At 36.5% G+C, this 20488-nt stretch overlaps 1 long non-coding RNA gene across 1 annotated transcript in view; it reads right to left on the bottom strand.

Moving 5' to 3' along the window:
* Positions 1-12578, bottom strand: part of LOC105823809 — a 301330-nt gene extending 288752 nt beyond the window's left edge. The window contains exon 1 of the long non-coding RNA XR_001138167.1: positions 12233-12578. This is a non-coding gene — a long non-coding RNA (uncharacterized LOC105823809). The remainder of the gene's footprint in view (positions 1-12232) is intronic.
* Between the last annotated feature and the right edge of the window lie 7910 nt (positions 12579-20488).

Below are 20488 nucleotides of genomic sequence, written 5' to 3' on the forward strand. Positions count from 1 at the left end.
ATGTTAGTAATAGCCACCATTTATTCAATTAAATTATGTGTCTGTGGGTTGAATTGTTTTAAAATATCATTTCATTTATGTATACAGCAACCATGTGAGGTAGCTGTTAGTAGGTATCAGTATTCTCCCCGTTTTACAGATGAGCATGAGACTTAGGGAAGTAAATAACTTGTTTAAGGGTCTCATAGCTTCTAAATGGTAGAGCCTGAAATGGAACATAAATCTTTTCGGTTCTGAAGCAGTACTTACTTTTAATGCCTATGCTCTGTTGAAGTAAATTTTTGGTGGTTACCCAAGTTAGCTGCTTACATTGACTTTCGTTAATCAGAGGCACGCCAGATTTAGACTTTACTTTCTCTTTATGGGATAACAAAGGGAAATATTATTGTGAAAATGCAAAGTTATGAATATTACTGTTGAAAGAAAGGGTAACAACTGATATAAAAGGTAATTCTGTATTCATATCGATTAATACCAATCAATAAATTATATATTTACTTATTATTCAGTTTTAGAGGTATATTTTTATAATTTGATATTGTTGTTGACCATATTCATAACCCAAACACAGAAATCAAGAAAACATGAAACATAGAAATAAAAGTGGTTTGATTAAAGCCACCCATGTTCTTTAAAGGTGTAGAATGCTTTTTTCTATTTTATTGCAAATATAATATTTGGCATATTAAATATAAATAGTCACTAGAGCTTGGAAAGTTTATGATGTAAATGTAAAAATGCTTCATTTTGGTATGTGTATGCATTTATGATATTATGGAATGTCTTCATTAAAGTATATACATTATTGAAATTATATATATGTACATACATACACATAATCATGCCATGTTTCATAAACACATAATTATGTTTTAAAACATATTCAGCTATATAGATATAAATAAATATTCAGGCAGACCCCCTACTTACAAATAGTTGTTTCAAATGTCTTTTGAAACACGTTTTCAGGCCAGCAACTACAATATATTTAATCCTCAAGGACTCAAATGGTATCTTAATTTCTATTTAAGCTAAACCCAAGTACTTTGTACTGTATTTTTTCTAGAGATAACCTTGACTTCATTCAACAACACGTATTAACAGAACACTTATTATGTTCCACAAAATATGCTGTACGGTGGCATTAAAAAGTATGATTCTCAGGAGGTTTATAGTTTAGTATAGGATGCAGAAACATAAATCAGTCATCAGGATTCAGACGGATACGGTGGTGTGGTGATACCAAGGAGTGCCGCCACAATCGGACAAGTCAACAAGTCACTTCTTGAATGAAGTGGTGAGTGCCCTGAGGGATCTGAGGGACGAAGAGGGGTTAGCCAGATACGGGATGGGATGATGTGGGTTTGGGGGTTGGGGGCAGAGGTACTATATAGAGTTGAGACAGAGAATGAAGAAATATCTCCTTTTTCCTATAAAAGAGGGTTTTCATCCTCTGTATTATTGACATTTTGGGCACAATTAGTCTTTGTGGTGGGGGCTGTCCTGTGTATTTTAGAATGTTTATTGGCATGCTTGGACTCTACCACATTAGATGTCAATAGTGTCAGCACTGCCCACCCTTACCCCACGTTAAAAATGTCTCTAAACATTACCAAATGTCCCCTGGGAGGCAAAATCATCCCTAGTTGAGAATCACTACTATAAGCACAAAGAAAAATAGATATCACTGGGCACTAGGATAATTTGCTAACTGTACATTCAGAAAGAAATGGCACTTTCCCAGCATTGCTCCCTAGATGCCCTAACCTGGGGTAGGTGACAGATAGTTGTGTGATTTCTTATGTACCTTCCAACTACATGGGATCTAGTGTTTACAATTCAGGGATTGCTTATTCAAGATTACAGATACATACATACACACACATACATCACAGAGACGTAAATCAGAATGTCTCTGATTAGGCCATGATGTCTAATGATCATCAAATTTTCATTCCTATGTCTTATCAGAAAAAAAAATCATAAACTTATCAGAATACAATATATGCCTTCTGGCAGAAATAAGAGTAGAATCAAACTTAGGAATACCATGTTACTGCATGAATTTCAAGGGTCTCCTTAAAGAAGGAACATCTGTTTAGTGAAGTTTCATTATTTTCCTCTTTAAAGAAAGAATAAGCTATGAAAATGATAAAATATGATTGGCTTAGAACACAATGTATCCAACTTTAATCATTTTCTAAATCCAAAGATATTTTTAGATGAAAGCAAAGGAGGTCATTTTCAAATCATTTTGTGAAACTTAAGCCTACCCAGAGGAAAGGTAATTTTGTTTGATCCTGAACATCAAGTGAATTTGTTCACCACTTATTCCAAAAGGTAATTAAAATAATGTAAAATTGATCCAATATATGCTTAACAAAATTAACTAATTATAATCTGTTTAAACCATTTAACCTTTGTAGTTCCTTTAAAAATGTTTGATTTTTCTTTGGAAAAATAAACAATGTACTTTAAAAAGTGATGCCTTCTTGTCTACCTTTCTTTTCTTTCTTTGCTTTCTTTTTCTTTCTTTCTTTCTTTTTTTTTTTTTGGTAGATGATCCTATGCTAAGATGCTAATACACAAGTAGAGTAGGTAAACAAGCAAGGGGAGAAAGTAAGTTTTCCCCTGAAGTCAAGATCACATGTTAAAAGGAAAAGAAATATTATAAGATGAGAAAAATCAGACTCTTTACATTTTGTTAATAATAGTTCTGTTCCAGTTACTATTAAAGTTAACACCTCAGGGCTTATGCCAAACCTCTAAACATAAATGAAAGGTGTGCCAATTATCCTCTTTTGGCTATTCAAATTGATTTATGTAAAAAATATATATTTCAATTTAGTATTTCTTTATTTTCAACTGCTTTCCATTTATTCAGGTCATTGTGAAACATGCCTTAAAAAGTTCAGGAAATCAGAAAAAGCCTAATTGCTGCCACTTATCCATTCTAATCACAGACAGAAATACTGAGTAGATGTCAAGATTTCGAAGGGTTTATAGGGGCTCTTACATGTCCAGGAGAGGTATAAAATCGTCATGTAAAAGAAGAAATGTGCTGTGACAGCTCCATCCTTTAAAAAGAATAAAAGAACTAGGAACTACCTCAGGGAAAAAATGGTAGAAGTAACCATAGGCCCTTAGGGACTTTCTAATCCATATCTGTCTATTATTAATTCATTATTACTTACTACTTTATTTTGGAGATAAAATTGTCATTTATGTCATTCCTAAAAGTAAATGACGTTATAAAAGACACCCAGTGGTAAAAGTATTAACAGAAGTAACTGTCACTGCTACATAGAGACAAACAAGTTATACTTTGGGAAAAAATAAATCTGTGAATGTGATTTTTGATTGCAAAGAAGCAGGTCACCCATTATACTGAGGTTAATTTGTTGACTCATATTTCCACTTATCCATTGATATTGAATCACATGAACAAATTTCTACATCTAATCAGTTTTTTTTATTGAATTGTGACCTTTAATCCACCTTCTTTCTGATTATGAATGACAGTGACCTTTACCTAATTTAAAGCAGACACTCTGATGCAAAATTATGCAAACTACACATGTAAATTTTGAATCAAACTAAAGATGTGCATAATCTACTGGTGAGGAATTATTTCAGAAGACATTTATATTAAGGCCAAATGAGGTATTTGAGAGTAAATGAATTAGTCAGCCCACGAATGGATAGTAGGAAGAGTTGCAAAGACCAAATGCTGTTTACATTTTCTCAGCTTCTATTTAGAAAACTGAAATGTCAATATACATATCAATTTTTATTATTCTACTCAGCATTTTATGGCATTCAGGAAATGATCACAATGTAATAAAGTCAGACAAAAATTATTTTTCAGAGGAGTTCGCAAACTGTGCCTGAATATTCAATTCATTTTCATTTCTATTCATTTTCTGCTGCACAAAAACCTGGTGAAATTCAGCCGCAGCACGTGTGGCATGTTGACTTCCTGATACTCTTTTATCTCATTAAAGAGGAACTTCGTGCCCAATAGCAGCTGGCAGTCAGTAGTGTGTCTAGGATATATTTAGAAACTACTATCTCAAGGAAAAAAGTTAAAAGAATAAAAGAAGCGTGTTTGCATTGAGAATCAGACGAACAGCCTGTACCAGACCTACTTCTGGATTTTCCTTTATTCTGTCAGCTCTTTCCTTTTTCTCTGGATTAATACAAATGGTTCTGAGCTGACATTACTAAGGGCAAACCTAGCCCTGGACACAAGCTAAAATACAACCTAATCCTATAATCCACTCTCCGTTTTCTCGAACCATTCCATTCTACACAAAGCTGTTAGTACAAATTGGACATTGTTGATTCTCAAATTATACTTTATTTTCTATATGTACAAAAAATATCAAACTATAGGTATATCACACATGCTTAAAACACATAATAAATCCACAGTCTGCACTTTATGACACAGATACACATGTCTATGGGCTTATATATGACGAAGATTATGTCACAGCAGGAAGCCATTGAGTGCATTTCACTGTCAGAACCCCACCAAACAGTACCTGGCACAAGCATGTACTTCCATGATTCACACCAGGGGGTTGTCAGATTGCTATATTTGAAATAAACAGATTTACCCTGACAGATAATCAGCATTTTGCACTGCCTAATACATGTTTATCTTTCACTATCGACATAATTACACTGAAAGTGCACTTAATATAATCTTTCATAGGAAATTAAACAGGTTTTAATGATATACTTATAATGGATTGGGGACAGAGTTTGAGGGAGAGAAATATCAATATTAGATGTTTTGGTAGAACACATACATGAAGCAATGACGAGGAAATCAATGAACCCCAGAAAAAAAATCAATGGCCAGTCTGTGTTTAAGGAATTCATTTACATAGTTTCTAAAGAAATCAGAAAAATCCTACAAAGCTGTGAAATACCCTCCTGATTTTTTCATGTCCTGATGCTTCTTTTCTTCTGACATGTGTTCTGTGCTCACCTCTCACACAGAAAAAAACTAAAAAAAAAAAAAGAGTCCTTTTAGGATGAATTTTATATTTGTCTGATTCATAGTCAACTCTTCCAAAAGTTCACAATCTGGCTTTTGAACTTAGGTACTGGAAACTCATAGTGGCCTGCAGGGATACCACTTTCAGAAGGAAATTCAGCAAGCTCTAGAACTAGTGCCTATCTCCGAGCGCCTAAGAGCATAGACAGGCATGCCATTTTAAGAGCCGTAGAAATTAGCACATGCTTGTCCATAGGCATCAGGCCTTAAGGATATTAAATGGGAACCTGAGAATCAGAGTTAGGTGAAAATATTAATTTTAATCAATATTATAAATATGACCCACAGCATAGGAAGCATCTTTCTTTAAGGATATGCTAATGCATAGCTATGGTCTGCCTGACTGCCTATGAGAAGAACTAAGAATTTTAAGTCTGACTATATCTTCAAATGTGTTAGTAACAGGTTAGGATCAGTGCTTTGTTGTCCCCAAAATCTCTTTTCTTTTCTTAACTGCAAAATAAAATGAAGCCATGAAACATCTAAATACATATGTCTATGAGTGGGATCCAGGGTGATGTAAATTTCATTTTGGACAGAAAACAAAATGAGGATGAAGTATTGTCAGATGTCTTCTACGAGCTCAGCATTGTTTTGTGCATGTAGCAGATATTATTTCATTTCTGTATTGTAAAGCTGAGAAGTGGGTATTTTTTATTTTCATCTGAGGAAGCTGAAATTCAAAGAGATTCAATAACATCCCCAATAGCTTTGATTTCCAACCCAGGTCTGTCTGTCTGAAGCTGGTGCTCTTTCTGCTTCGTTATGCTTCCTCTGTAAAATTCAGTTCACATGATTTTAAATGCCTTTGGTTTTTGTTTTCCAATCAAAGATGCGGAGCTTTAAGCCATGGTTATATATCCCTTTCATCAATTAGAAACAAGCGTCCACAGTCACCTGCAGGCTGCTCCATTTCTCTCTGAATCCAATAAAACCCCAGAAGCCAGTATACAATGGCTTTTCACTTGCTAATCAAAAGGATTTCACAAATAGTCTTTAACATCTCCATGGCTAAAGGCTGAAAAATGAAATGACTGAGAGCTGAAAAAACAAAATGCCTCTAGCATGAGTACCCCAGTGCATAGGGAAATCCATATGTTTAGTGCCTTTACCTACCCAGAATCTTTGGAGGAACTGAGAACTTTTTGTTTCCTCTGGGCTCTAGCACCCAGAAGGGAATAGAAAGCCCTGCTTTCTACCCAATTGGTGGACCCCAAACTGCTTTTTCTGTTTTGTTCCTGCCAGCACTGCTTCCTGAGGTCCGTGTCTCATTCCACGCATGAGCACGTTGGCTGGCAATCATTGCACCTTTGAAACAGCCCTGAAACCCACTCCTCTGACAGACTCCGTCTCCACCCTGCTTAGGTGACGATGTCTGCCTGGGTAAGACCGGATTTGCCAAATTCCTTTCAGAACTTGGTTTATGGTTGTAAGCTCTGTGGGATTTCTTATTGGATTAACTATTCTGTAGTTAGTCTTTAAAAGCCACCTTATATTCTCTTTGCTTGCTTTCTTACTTAGGACACCAACTCCTCTTAGTGTATTCATTCCCAGGACAAAGAATAATTTCTCTTTAAGATTAATGACTATTTCTATTACATTTATAGTCTCTGAGGATTTAGCGATAGAAGTTAAAATGGAGTAAACTGTGGTTAAAAGGAAATGCCAAAGTCTGAATTCTTTAAAATCTTCTAAACCCTTCTCTCTTCATTTCTCAAGATATCTCTTCCCCATTCCTCTACTGTCTTCCACATTGCTTTATTTTCTTTGTCTTTTTCATTGGCTTCCTCTTCTCATGGTTTTCACTTTGTTTCTTTCACCAGCTGCTTCTCCCTTTAATTTCCAAATTGAGACATCATAGTATATATTATTTTACTCACTGGAATAATTTCTTTTCCTGTTGTTTTTTTCAAATTGAGCATGTGTAAATTTTCATATGCTGTCAGAGCATAAGCCCAGTGTCTGAAATAGAGTTGAGTCTTAAGAAATGTTTTGAATAGATAGATGCTCCTCCCATTGCCCCAGAAGCAAATTTTTAAAAATATATAACCTAAGCTAACAAGATTTTTTAAAAATTCCATCAATCATTTAAATATTAATCAAGAATAGTCTCTAGTCTTAGCACTGAGACCAGATCTGTGGAGAACAGAGTGAGTATGATTTTTACCCGCAAGTAGTTTATAAGCTACTTGAATAAAAAAATATGACCCATAAAACAACCAGGTAAATATGAGAGAAGAACACAATTAGAAGCTAACTTATGTGGTGTAAACTGTAGGCATTGTGAATATTGCAGGAAAGAGGTATCAATAGTAAAAAGGGTACTTGATTAATTTTTGTGGGAGAGGATTGATAGGAAAATTATATACAGATCAACAGCCATAAAACAATAACAACAAAACAGACTTTGCAGTCCTGGTTTAAGGCTTCTATAGATTCTGACTTTGCTTTCCAAATTGTGGATCTTAGCTAGCGAAGTTTTGTTTTTGAGCTCGGATATGTTGATCATTGTCCAATCTGAACTGATTGCTAATACAGTTCAGAGTTAAATGGTTTGAATATTTTCGCAAGTCTTCCTCAGTGAGAAAAATTCTTTTGATTTTATTTTTAATTTCAGGAAATTGGCATCTTTTTAGATAGGGAATTCAGTTATGCAGCTGAAAAATTTAGTAATAAGGGACACATTTTTTCAAATGGTTTTAGGTCAGTCTTAACTCCTTTGAATGTTTATATCAACAAACAGCTCATAAACACCATCCTGTATTCTCCTTCCACCCTCCCCCCCATTTTTTTTTCTTTCGAGGGAAGGAATATCAACCTAGTAATGGAGAAATCAAATCTGAAAGGACCGTTTCATAGGCTAAGGAACTCACGCAGCAAGAGATGATGGCAGGGTAAGCTCAAATTTAAATTAATTCCCAACCTTCCTGTACCAGTGGTCGACATCTAACTTAGCTAATCCGGGCAAAATTGATATATTAAAATAACTTTAAAGATAGGTTCTTAGGCTTTCTGCCTGCCAGCAGATAGAGGCTTTAGATATATAGGGCAGTCCATCTGCCTGATACTTCAAATAAGATCTAAAAAGAATGCTGGTATCACAGAATGGCATCAAAATTGTTTTTCATTCGTTACTCAAGAAATGTATAGCTTGCTCAATTGCTACTGATCCATGTTTCCCACACTTCTGCCACTTAATTATGTGTTGATGCTGTTCAGGCTTTTGTTTACATTAGATATCTGATATCCACAGGTCAAACGAACACAGACTGTGAATCAGATTCTTATGGGTTACATGTATAATTAGTTCATCTTTTCACTTTGGGAGGAAGAACAGTGGGGGACAATTCAAGCTAACCCAAATAAAGAGACAAAAGTAAGGCCATAAATGCTTTTCTGTATGGACCTGTTCTTACTCATTTCTCCTTAGAGAGATAACACTTACTGACAGAGGACAGATAACTATGTTTAGTGTTTCACAGTCAGGCCATTTGAAGATGCATCATCACTTCATTTGTTTCCTTTATTTGCTTTTCTAATGTGCTGGTGTATTTCAGCTGGGGAAATTTTCATTCAGATGTGCTCAGTGCAAAGAAAGGCAAGGAAAAGCAAAAGAGCTACTGCTACCCAGAAGATTTTGAAGAAAGGTATGACAAGACAGAAGAATGTATTTTTTTCTGACGTGAACAGTTGTTTGCATCAAAATTTTAATTGTTATCAGAACTTCAGTGGAGTTGCTAAGAAAGGTAGTTAGATAAAGCCCTGGGTTAATTTCCATCATTACCAAGCACTTTACACCACTGACAAATTCCAAACATATAAAGAGATGTCAATCTTGCTCTTTAGACAGGGAAAAAAAAAAAAAGGTGGGGAGTGGTGGCGCTTCAAAGGCTGTCAGTAGACAAGTCAGTCAATTACAGATCTGACTTGGTTCTTTTAACTCCTTGAGGTAAAAGGCAAATGTTCTGCGAGAGTAACCATTCCTGGAATGCACTGAATAAAACAACTTTTAAAAACCATGCTATCATGGTAATACAGGTTGAGGGAAAGAGCCATGAAAAGAGATGAAAAATCAGAATCAGGTATCTGAATCAAGATGACAAATTGGTAAATAGAGGTGTTTTTCCTATTGGGAGAGGGGACAAATGTCTTTATTATATTTAGTCATCAGAGCTAATTAGCTAGGAAGGCATTATTGTGTGATATCTCAAAGCCAGTAACAGAATAAATGGGTTCAAATTCCAGTTCTGGCCCAACTGTGTGGCCTTGGCTAAGTTACTTAAGTGCTCTATACCTCAGTGTCTTTATCTTTAAAATGGAGATGATGGTTTCATTGGCCCCATAATGTTTTGTGCAGATTTAAATTAATGCCAATAAAGCAGTATCTTCTGAGTTTTCACTCAGTATCATAGTCAATCCATATACGACAATAACTTCCAAGATTTGGAAAATATAGATGGTATCATAGAGTCCTTCCTGAGAAATTTTGAATGTCTACAGATGATATAGGCATGGAATGTCTGTGGATGAAGGACACCATTTTTCTTTAAGCAGGGTTGCAAGTTTCTGTGGCCCCACTGAACACTCCTGAAGTTAGAGAGAACTTATTAACACCTTCCATAGTATCTTTTTAAGATGATAATTTATCTTTTTAACTGTACTCAGTAAAAGCAGCGGAAAAGAGCCAAGTGGGAATAACAACATGGTATTCTACACAGCCACAGGGTTTACCAGTTCTACAGATTCTGCTGCAAGGCACACAGAAATGGAGTAAAATGTAACTTATCTCAAACAGTTGCTTGAATAAGTTACTAGAGGACAGACAAGTTTACAGATGAAGCAATAGAAACCCATGGGAGTTGAAGGCTGTGACCATTTTATTTAGGATGCATAGCTGTAAAACCTAACTTAAAGCATACAAGTTAGGTCTTTTGAGAGTTTTCTCAGAGGTTTGCAAACAAATGCAAAAGTCTGTAAAGTATTCACTTTTCAAATAAAGCTGTGAAATGATGGCTTGAGCTTCCATGGGGAATGCCTTTATACCTACCAAACCCTGGTAATTTTGTTTAAAAGAGAATACCCAGTTGTTTGCAGTTTCTCTGTCCCCAAAAGATTTCCTTGGCCACTTTTTATATCTCTCCTCAGCTTGACTGCTGACGGAGTATTACATGGCGTTCCTTTGTTCTGAAAGGACATCCTTAGTTTCACAGTAGTCTCAAGTTCACACAGCCAGGCAATCTCACACACCTTTCCTCTGGTAAGGTTTTCCTGTGTAGGGTGCTCTTCTCAAACTCATTTTAAATATGAAAGAATCACCCTTTACCATTAGTGATGAATCCTTTTCTTTCTTTGTAATACTGAAGGTGTGAATGGAATTCTCCAGTGACAGTGAAGAAGATATTCATGGACAACTACATGGTTTAAAAGATGAATTCAATTAGCCTTTCCTGGGAAGCCTCAGTTTACTTTTCAACTCAGTATTTCAGAGAGTTTTTAAGAAATTCTAATTACTGCGTAAGAAATAAGTCAAATTCCTCTTCTCTCACTGTAAAGGGCTTTTATGACCCACTGCTATAAAACATATATCTCTCTTTTTTTTTTCTGTTGCTATCCTAGCAGAGTAGCCAGCATACCAATAGGATCACTAAAATGCCACGAAGCAGGACATATTTATCTGTTAAATTCTATGTACAGTAACCTAACAAATGCCAGAGACAGAAAGATTGCCCTGTGCACAGTAATACTTGTGTAGATGTCTTCTTTATGCTAACAATGACAGGGCTTCATGCCTTGTACTGTACTCAAAAATCAGGGTGCGTTTTTTTTCTCAATAGAAGATTCTGTATCAAAAAAGAAAAAGAACTGCACATTTTTGACACTGAGATATTTTATGTAGATAATAAATTTTTTCCCTCGAACTCCACTAACTACAAGTATCTACCTAGAAGATGAAATGTAAGATTTATGTCATCAGAACTATTCAGTATACTAGAGGATAATTTTTTCTTCTTTTCAGGACTGTCAACTTTGTTTACTGTTTATGTTCAATTCTATCCTATACAAGAGATTAAACATAGCCACATGTCAAAACCTTCTTAGAAAAATAAGGTAATAAATGTAGAATCATATAAATGAGGAGTACTTTCAAAGACATATCACATGTTTTGAAATCTAAATTGTAACTGGAATGTTCTAATTATATTTGTACTAATCAAAAAGAGATTTTTGAGTCTATAATTTTATGACATTTTAGTATGTTTCAAAATTGAAATGACTAAGGAATGATTAAAATATTATTACAACTAACTTCAAGGAGACACATATGAAGTAATGTAAGTCCAGGAATTGCTTTCATAAATCAGCATGTATATTGTCAAATCTGTTAACCTCCTACATGCATTTTTTAATTCAAACTTAATCAGTTGGCTATTGAAATCATTCTTAAAAGATGATCTCAAACAGTGTTATACAACATAAAGGTTTTTTTTAAAAGCCTTGTTATGTTAAACTTTTTTTATAATACAATTTCAATCTCAAAACAATATATAATCACATGTATAATGACAGTAAATGAATCTTAACTAATTGTAATACTTCTGCATAGCCTAGTAACAATTTATGGATTGTGAAAAATAAATCTATTTGACAGGCCTGTTAGCAATAAGGCCTTTAGCTTTTTGCTTTGCAGCAGAATGAAGTAAAATCTATCCTTTTCTTGCTGTTGTTAAAAACATTTCAACAGTTAGTTATTTTTCACAGAAAATGCTGCAGGAAGATTCCAGGTTAAAAAAAAATCTTAACACGGTTGAATTTTACACTTGGTTATTATTGGCCAGGATACATGATAAGTTAAAACATACTGAGAGCTTATTATTTTTCTAAGAGGGAAAACTTGATAGAGGATTGTATTTCTAGATTAGAGAGTGGACACTCTCATCTTTCTGGCATTGTAAAACTGAAGCGGGCTGCAAGGAAAATAAACATTAAAATACTCAGCACTTAAACAATTGTACCTATACGGTTAAGTAACAAAAGCATGAGGCACCTGGAATCCCCAGCATTTGTGCCTAATGCCAGCAACAATATAAAGCATTCAAGTGACATTTGATAATGAGCAGACAGTGGAGGCATTACACACATCTTTAGAAGAATCAGACTTCCTACCTTGAAAAGACAGATGGAGGTAAGTTCCTTTATAAAAAAAAGTTGTAAGCAAAGCCAGGCAGCAGTTGCAGTACATTGAGTCCTTTCAGTCACTGTATACATACAGCAGTTCTGCAATAAGGGGAAAAATGTAATGGGAGGAGCGGCTGTGAACGAGTGACCTCCTCAAGCTGAGTCCTCTCTGTGAACCAGGCATTGAAAGCCACGGTTCCTGATTTGCATGGATTATCTCCACTTGAACAGATATAGAGCAGATACAGTTAAATTGAGCTGGCACAATGGCAAAAAGATGGAAGAGTGAATGAATGAGGGACGGCGCAAGAGAGGGAGAGAGAAAGAGAAACAGACACGAGATCGGAGAGCGTGGATAAGCTGGTTCTTGCAGAACTGTGTCTCAGAAGAGCTACAGCTCCCTCTTCATGTCACAGTTGTAAGATAAGAAATGTTGCCATTAAGAACTGGTTAATCATAGGGAAAAATAGACCCAGATTAGCTGATGTTCGATCTGATCTGATTTTTATGAACATTTTATGATTCTTTCTATTTTGTCATGAGGATTTTAGGCAGTATACCAAAAATCTCTTATTAGTAGCCAGGTAAACAAATTTGGATCAAATTCTGAGTTTTGAATGAAATCAGTGCTTTCACTTGAATGGCGCAGACATCAGTGAAAGAACATAGACAGTTTGTTAAGTGGCGTATTTATTTTGAAAGAAAATTAATCCCTGTTAACCGTTAAAGAACTGGTGACCTGTACTGCAATGTAAATAGAAAATAGTACTTAAATATTTATTACTGATTAATTATCTGAAAGGACCCAACTGTACTGCTGAAAGGGAGTTTTTTTTTTTAAATCTCTTAATCTCTAAATTTTTTTCATGTTGCATCTTGTTGTCATTTCAAAATAAAAGAAATCCTTTCTGTACAATACAGATAAATCTTCAAATATGCAATTATTATTAACTTCCTCATTTAGCATCTTTGGAGCTGTTCTGGGTTGTTATATGCTCATATTCTCATTTTTAAAATGAGAAAGAGGAGAGGGCAGATATGATTGTAACTCTTGCCAGCAGCCAGTCAATTAATCTGTAGCAAGTCTCAGAATAAAAGAATAACCATCTTTTAGTAAGTTAATGTGAAGCCTGCCTTCTCTTTGTGTAAAGGTGTCTGCAGATTGCCCACAGCCAGGAAATTAGGTCAATTCCAGGAAAAAAGCAGTCAAACCAACTAGTTGACTGACTGATCATAGCCTTGTAGAAGCCAGCATTAACTTGGTGTGAACCAAATGACTTAGGTTAAAGATATTTCAACAAATGGCATTAAAACTCTCAACCTAAACATATGAGCAGTATTTTCAGAGAGTAGTACGGAGTCCAGTTCGATTTTTGCTGCTTTCAGGACCCACATCCTGTCAGGAAAGATAAAGAATTTAAACACACCACACTTATAGGAACTCTGACTTGATGGACAGAAGTGATACTTTAAAAGAAATCTCGAGGAAAATGCCAACACACATTTCCATGAGATTTAGCGAAGATCTGGAGCTTGTGAGGTGTGCAGACTTAGTGACTATAACGGTGTTTAGGAAACAATTGCCTGAAAGTAAAAGGGTGAAGACAATAGTTATTTTATGTCTCTGACATCCAATAGTCTGATTGCTCTCTGAGTGGATGGGTGAGTTCTCAGGTTTTTTATATCTATTTGGACACAGCTTGTACACAGGTCGGACTTGTAATGTCATTGTGGTCTTAATATTACTTTTCAGCTTGTAAACTCTGTTGAGTCAGGGACCATATTAATATCTTTTAAAATATCTCCCCAAATATTTTGGAAGTATCCTTTACATATTTTAGATGTTTCATACGTTTTTTTTTTTTTTTTGAGACAGAGTCTCACTCTTTTGCCCGGGCTAGAGTGAGTGCCATGGCGTCAGCCTAGCTCACAGCAACCTCACACTCCTGGGCTCAAGCAATCCTTCTGCCTCAGCCTCCCGAGTAGCTGGGACTACAGGCATGCACCACGATGCCCGGCTAATTTTTTCTATATATTTTTAGTTGTCCAATTAATTTCTTTCTATTTTTAGTAGAGACGGGGTCTCGCTCTTGCTGTGGCTGGTTTCAAACTCCTGAGCTCAAACAATCCGCCCACCTCGGCCTCCCAGAGTGCTGAGATTACAGGCGTGAGCCACCGCGCCCGGCCTGTTTCATAAGTTTTTGCAGGAAAAAAATATTGAAAATAATGGCAAAACATTTGTATTTTCTATACTAGCTGTTTAATGTAAAAATCGGATTCAGAAATTGTGTTTTCTGTAGTCTCATGAATATAAAAGGAAATAAAATAGATATAATGTCAATGGTTGCCATATAAAGGATAGAAAGAACAGCACAAGTACTCTTAAATTGTATATTGACATGTAAGCATAATTAGGTGCCCCTTCTTTATAACAGGGGATGCCTTCCAGAAAGTACTTTTAGGATTTGAGTCATAACTTTCTGGGCACTGGTGTTGACTCAGACTTTATCAGCTTTGTGACCAAGGGCAAGTTACTTAACTTGTTTGCGAAATGTGAGTAATGAAATGACCTTTATTGTATGGTTGGTGGAAGGAATAAAAGAAAAGGCTTTAGCATAGCACCCAGGTAAACACTTAATCAATGTAAGCTATTGTTATAGTTATTACAAATCTCTTTCCATTGAACTCGATTGTCTCTCTCCAAACTGGGAAGTGTTATTATGGTGTCTATTAGATATAGAAAAAAGACGACTTCTTTTCCTGTTATTAGCTTTTTCTTACCATTGTATAAGGATGCTACTTCCTGTCCCTGACAGCCAGAAGGAATAGTGCCTCTACCTTTTTATAAAAGACAGAAATAGAAATACTGTTCTCAGGAGAGCTAGAGAGTGTTGTAGCAGCAGATCCAACCTTCTGTCCAGGAATAGGAAATGGCTTATATGGTACAACGTGAAGGGCACCCAGAAGCTCCCCAGTCCAGAAATATGTTCCCATCTGTCCTTTCCTATTTCCAGAAATGCCACCATTAGAAGTTTACTTCTATGTTTTTCTGGTTTCCCATTCTCTTTTTCATTGTACATGCTACTGGCAAAATTAACACATTAACACGTTTACACTTAGAGTAACACATGGATTCATAGTAGTTTTAATTATTCTATCAGAGATACTTCCTTCTAGTAACTAGCTGAAGATCAGCATGCCAAGGAAAGGTCGGATTTCAATAGGGTAGAGAGAAAGCTCATTTGGTAAATGGAACACTGTGTGGATGAAGTCCTAATGGGAATGGTGCTGTACCTGTGCTGGTATGCACATGGTCTGCCAGTTATGGGAAGGACCCTGCAGCAGACACCCAGAGAGAAACTGTGGACCTCCTGGCATTCTGGTACACTGGAATGAGGAGTGAGGATGCATTCATTCATTCAGCAAAAATGCAATGAGTGTTTTGTTAGCAAGAACCTAGGCTACATACACGAAAATATATCGTCCTTGTCCTCACTTTTTAGCAGAAATACTGGAGATATGCAAGTAGATTGATTGTAATGTTGGATAACTGTACAAAGGAAAAGCAAAGGAAAGAAGCTAAGGAAGGCAAAGTACAGTTGGGGTAAGGAAGGAGGCCTTCGTGGACTAGGTGATGCTTGCTGTGGCTCTTGAAGACATGAGGAGCTATTTGGGCAGTAAGGCATGAAGGAGGAGAAGGCTGCAGGTATGTTTCAGGGGGAGTGGACGTGGGTACAGAGGCAGGACAGCAGGAGTCACATGTGCTCAGAGCACAGAGTAGAGATGAGTGGGAAATGGGGACGAATGTGACTGGGATGTTAGGAGAGAATTGGGGAGTGGGTCACAGAAAGGAGACACAGGGCAGAAGTATGACAGATCATTCTTACCTCCTGGGCCTCCACCTCAGGCCTTCATCCTCCACTGCCTCTGTATGCCTGTGTGTGTGTTCATCTGAGCTCCCCAGCCCTGGGAACATACACATAGAACCATGTTTAAATGACAAGGAGTGCTGTCCTCAGTGAGAAAAGCAAGGATATGGTGTCAATTAGATTAGAGATTTAAGTCTTTAGGGAGTTGAAATATTCCAGAATTGTTTGTGAGGATCTGCGACGCCAGTCTCTAACCCAAAGTGCTGAATGGCATATTCCTATAAGAATTAGAATTAATTGTGTTTCGAGACTTTGGGTGTAGCAAATCAGGGTGGGAATCACTGCTGGAGCCCCTGGAATTCATTTAGCATAGAAAAAATACAGCACTTTGAAATCCTTAGTGAGATGGATTACCGGCATTAATGCCATTAATACTAATGATGGTTAATAATTAGAAAATTATATTTATAAAACAATAATGATAACAAAGTCAAACAAGATAGCAAACCTCCCAACTCTAATATAAAATGCTATATTATAAGCTTCCTGTTCTCTTCTATTGCTTGAATCTTAGTTATTTTGACATATTTATCCAGAAAATATTGAAGTTTCTATACTGAACCCAGGAATGACAAATTGCTTCTTGTAAATATTACGCTTACAGTAAAATTCACTATAAGATAAATGATTACATAGATATTGGACCCAGTAGTGGGAAATATGTTTGAATTCTAATAAGGACTGGTTCAAACTTAAAAACAATTAATAACTGTCAATTTCCCATAAACACAACGACAAGTAAAACCTCTAAAAAGAGCACCCAAACCACAAATGATTAAAAAATTATGCTGATTAACAGAATGACTGAATACATTAGGATTCTTTTAAATTATTTTTCAATTGCAGTCTCTCCACTCACCCCACCCTGCCCGCCACAATGGCAATGGGAAGAGTGGTTTTATTAAACGTTGCACTCTTTCCCAAATATTTTAAACCTATTTAAAGTTCCATAGCAGCCAGGGAGGTATGCCACTTGAATCTCTCTTCAAGGAAATCCTTGTGGTTCTGCAGCAAGGAGTGACGTTAGCTAACAGACACCAGCTCTTAGCACCTTCGGAATTCACCTTATTGGGCGGTCCTTAGACCATGCATACTGGGGCTCTTTAGGCCTGTCCCTTTATGACCAGTGCAGGATTCCTCTAATGGGCAACTTTTCTTCTAGTTCTCTTCAGGTTGGTCGAGGCTTTGTCAGATCTGCATTGTGCTCTGAGGCTTACCCTGTCCAACTCCTGACTCATCTATCTTTTGACTTTCCCAGGCTTGGGTTCTGATAAATCTCTTACACACTTATACCCCTACCTTCTCTCAAGTTCCTAACAATTAGCAATTTTTACTTGACACAGAACCAACTCTTCTTTTTTACTCCTTTGCTTCAATTTTCAAAGAACTGGTCTCTTGCTTTCTTGTAGCCATAGGACTCCTAGATGGCTCCTCACCACGTTTCTACTTCCCAGATGTTCTTATTCTTAGAACAATACTCTTTGGAGAGGTAAGGTTTCTCCAGGAGTTGTTCTCACTGAATTGCTTCTCAGATTACTACTTTGTTTTCACACTTCTGTCGTAGTGAGTACAAAACATAGGCACACTACCAAACCCAGAATTGAATAGTCCAATAGACTTATTAGACTAACTGCGACAGACAGACAAGCAGCACAAACAATGCGGTGATGCGTGTAGATCAATAAGGCTCTGGAAGACGTTCAGGTTCAGTGCTGAAAGAAGTTCACATTAAGGAGGGTTTGAAAGATGAAAGAGAATCTAAAAGGATCTTACTGGTAGGTAGTGTGAATTCTTTGTGGTATATGGAATAACAGAGAAAAATGGATGGAGCTTTAGGAATGAAGTCATTAGTGAAAATGACTGGACACTGGGATTTTAAATTCAATTCTTATCTCTATTACCAAGGCACTTATATGTTTCTACTGCAAAAAGGATAATAACTTGCCACTGTATTGCATTTGTAAAACATTACCGGTTTCCAACAACGGCATTGTTTAACAATAAAGGCCTACAGCCATTAACAAATCCTTTCCATTTTAGATTATAAGATGAACATCAGTAAGGAAGAAAAGAATCCTTTTGAAAAACCATGGTATCTGTAAGGCATTTCTAAAGAGATATAAGTGACTTATGCAAAGAAGATATTTACCTGAACCCTAAAGAAAAATGGGTCTATGTAACATCTGCTATAACTCAAGAAGTATATGGTTAACTTGTATATAGAAATACAACTATTCTAAAGAAAACTAAAATAATTAATTGTTTTAGGTTAATATAAAACAAATGAGTATCCAAGACCCTTAAAAAGTTATTTCAAATATTTACAATGTTTAAAAATTTAAGAAATAACACTTATTTTGACCATTTGTTGTATATTGCCATCTTTTTTTATTTATTTATTTTATTTTTTTTATTTCAGCATATTATGGGGGTACAGATGTTTAGGTTATGTATGTTGCCCTTGCCCCCGGCCATCTTAATTTTGATTTTTGATTTGAAGCAATAATTTACCCCACCTGCCAGTATAGGTTATAGATATTGAGTGTGTAAAGATTCTGATGCATAAGTCAAGAGAATGGAGGTAGAACAAGAGACTGTGACCCCTTGAAGACTGAATTGCATTTTAGTTTGTCTTCCAATTGATTCTTTCATTCATTTGTATACTTATTTATTTCTTTAACAAATATGTCATCAATGTCTACTGTCTGGGAATACAATGGTGAACAAAGAGAGACTTTTTTCCTTTCCTTGTGGGGTTTTTAGCTAGCAGAAAAGAAGCAATTATATTAAATGATGTGATAGATTACAAAACTTACAACAATACTTGGTAATTTCTCCTGTAGATAAGTGTAGTCTATTTCCTCATCTCTTGATTCTGGACTGGTTTTGTGACTTGCTTTCATCAAAAGAATTTGGTCAAATAGATAGAAGTTTAATTGTACCACTTCTGAGCCTATGCTTCAAGAGATCTTATAGCTTCTACTCTCATACCCTTGGAACCTTTTGGCTTCTATGTAAACAACCTCAGGCCAGCCTGTGGAGGAGGAGAGACTACATGGAGAAAGACCCCAGTCATCTCAGAAATCTCATATGGGGCCACTGCGAATTGTCCAGCTCCTGTTGCTCCACTAGTTAACTGCAGGTGCATTAGCAAGTCTAACCCAGATCAGCAGACCCTAGTCCAGATCAGAAGAGAGGCCAACCTAAGCCAATTGTCAATCTGCAAAATGATGAACTAAATACATGTCTTTAGTTTTAAGTCAATAACTTTTGGGGTGTTCTGCAATAACAAACTAATACAAATGACAAAAAGAGGTATGATAGGAATAAACTAAGGGCACAGAGCACAGAGATGTTAATCCAATCTATTGATGTCAGGGAAGGCTGCCAGAAGGAAATGACATTCAACCTGAGATGGATGGAGCAAGAGTGGCAGCTCGCTAATGACCTTGACCTTGGTGGTATAAAGGCTTTATGGGAAAGGAGATATTCCTACCATGTACATCAGAAATAACCGCAGATATTCAAGCCACAAACCTTAGAATTGCCCTTGACTCTACTTTTACATTTTACATAAGATCCTTTGTAAATCCTGTCATCTTTACCTTCTAAATATATCTAGAATCCAGCCATTTCTCACCACCTCCTCTACTACTCTTCAGCTACAGACCACATACTTAGCCGAATTCTTTCCTTAGGTCTTGTGGTTGCTGGGATTCTGCTGTGCAGTCTTCCTGTTTCCCTGAAGTCTATTTTCACTACAGAAACTACAACAAACCTGCTAAAACACAAGTTAGATCTTAATATTTCTCTGCTCAAAACCCTGTGTAGTGGGTTAAATGGTTCCCTCCCCCCAATAACCAGGAGGCATATTCACACCCTAACCCCCAGAATCTGCGAATATTACTTTATTTGGAAAACAAGTGCCTTTGAAGATGTGATTAATTTAAGGATCTCAAGATGAGATTGTCCTGTGTTATCCGGATGTGTCCTTGTAAGACACAGAAGAGGAGAGGACACGGTGACACTGAGGAGAGAGTCACCAGAACACAGAGGAAGAGATTGGAATGATGTATCCCAAGCCAAGGAATGCCTGGAGCCACTGAAAGCAGAAAGAGCCAAGGAAGGATTCTCCCTTAGAGCCTTGGGAGTGGAGCATGGCTCTGCTAATGCCTTGATTTTGGACTTTTGCCCTCCAGAACTGTGGGAGAATAAATTTCTGTTTTTTAAGCCACTTAGTTTGTGGCAGTGTGTTATGGCAGCCCTGGGAAACTAATACATAATACGTCCTCCAGTGGCTCTTTATCTCATTCAG

Source organism: Propithecus coquereli, unplaced genomic scaffold, assembly GCF_000956105.1.
Source record: "Propithecus coquereli isolate 6110/MARCELLA unplaced genomic scaffold, Pcoq_1.0 Scaffold7, whole genome shotgun sequence".
Taxonomy (NCBI): Eukaryota; Metazoa; Chordata; class Mammalia; order Primates; family Indriidae; genus Propithecus; species Propithecus coquereli.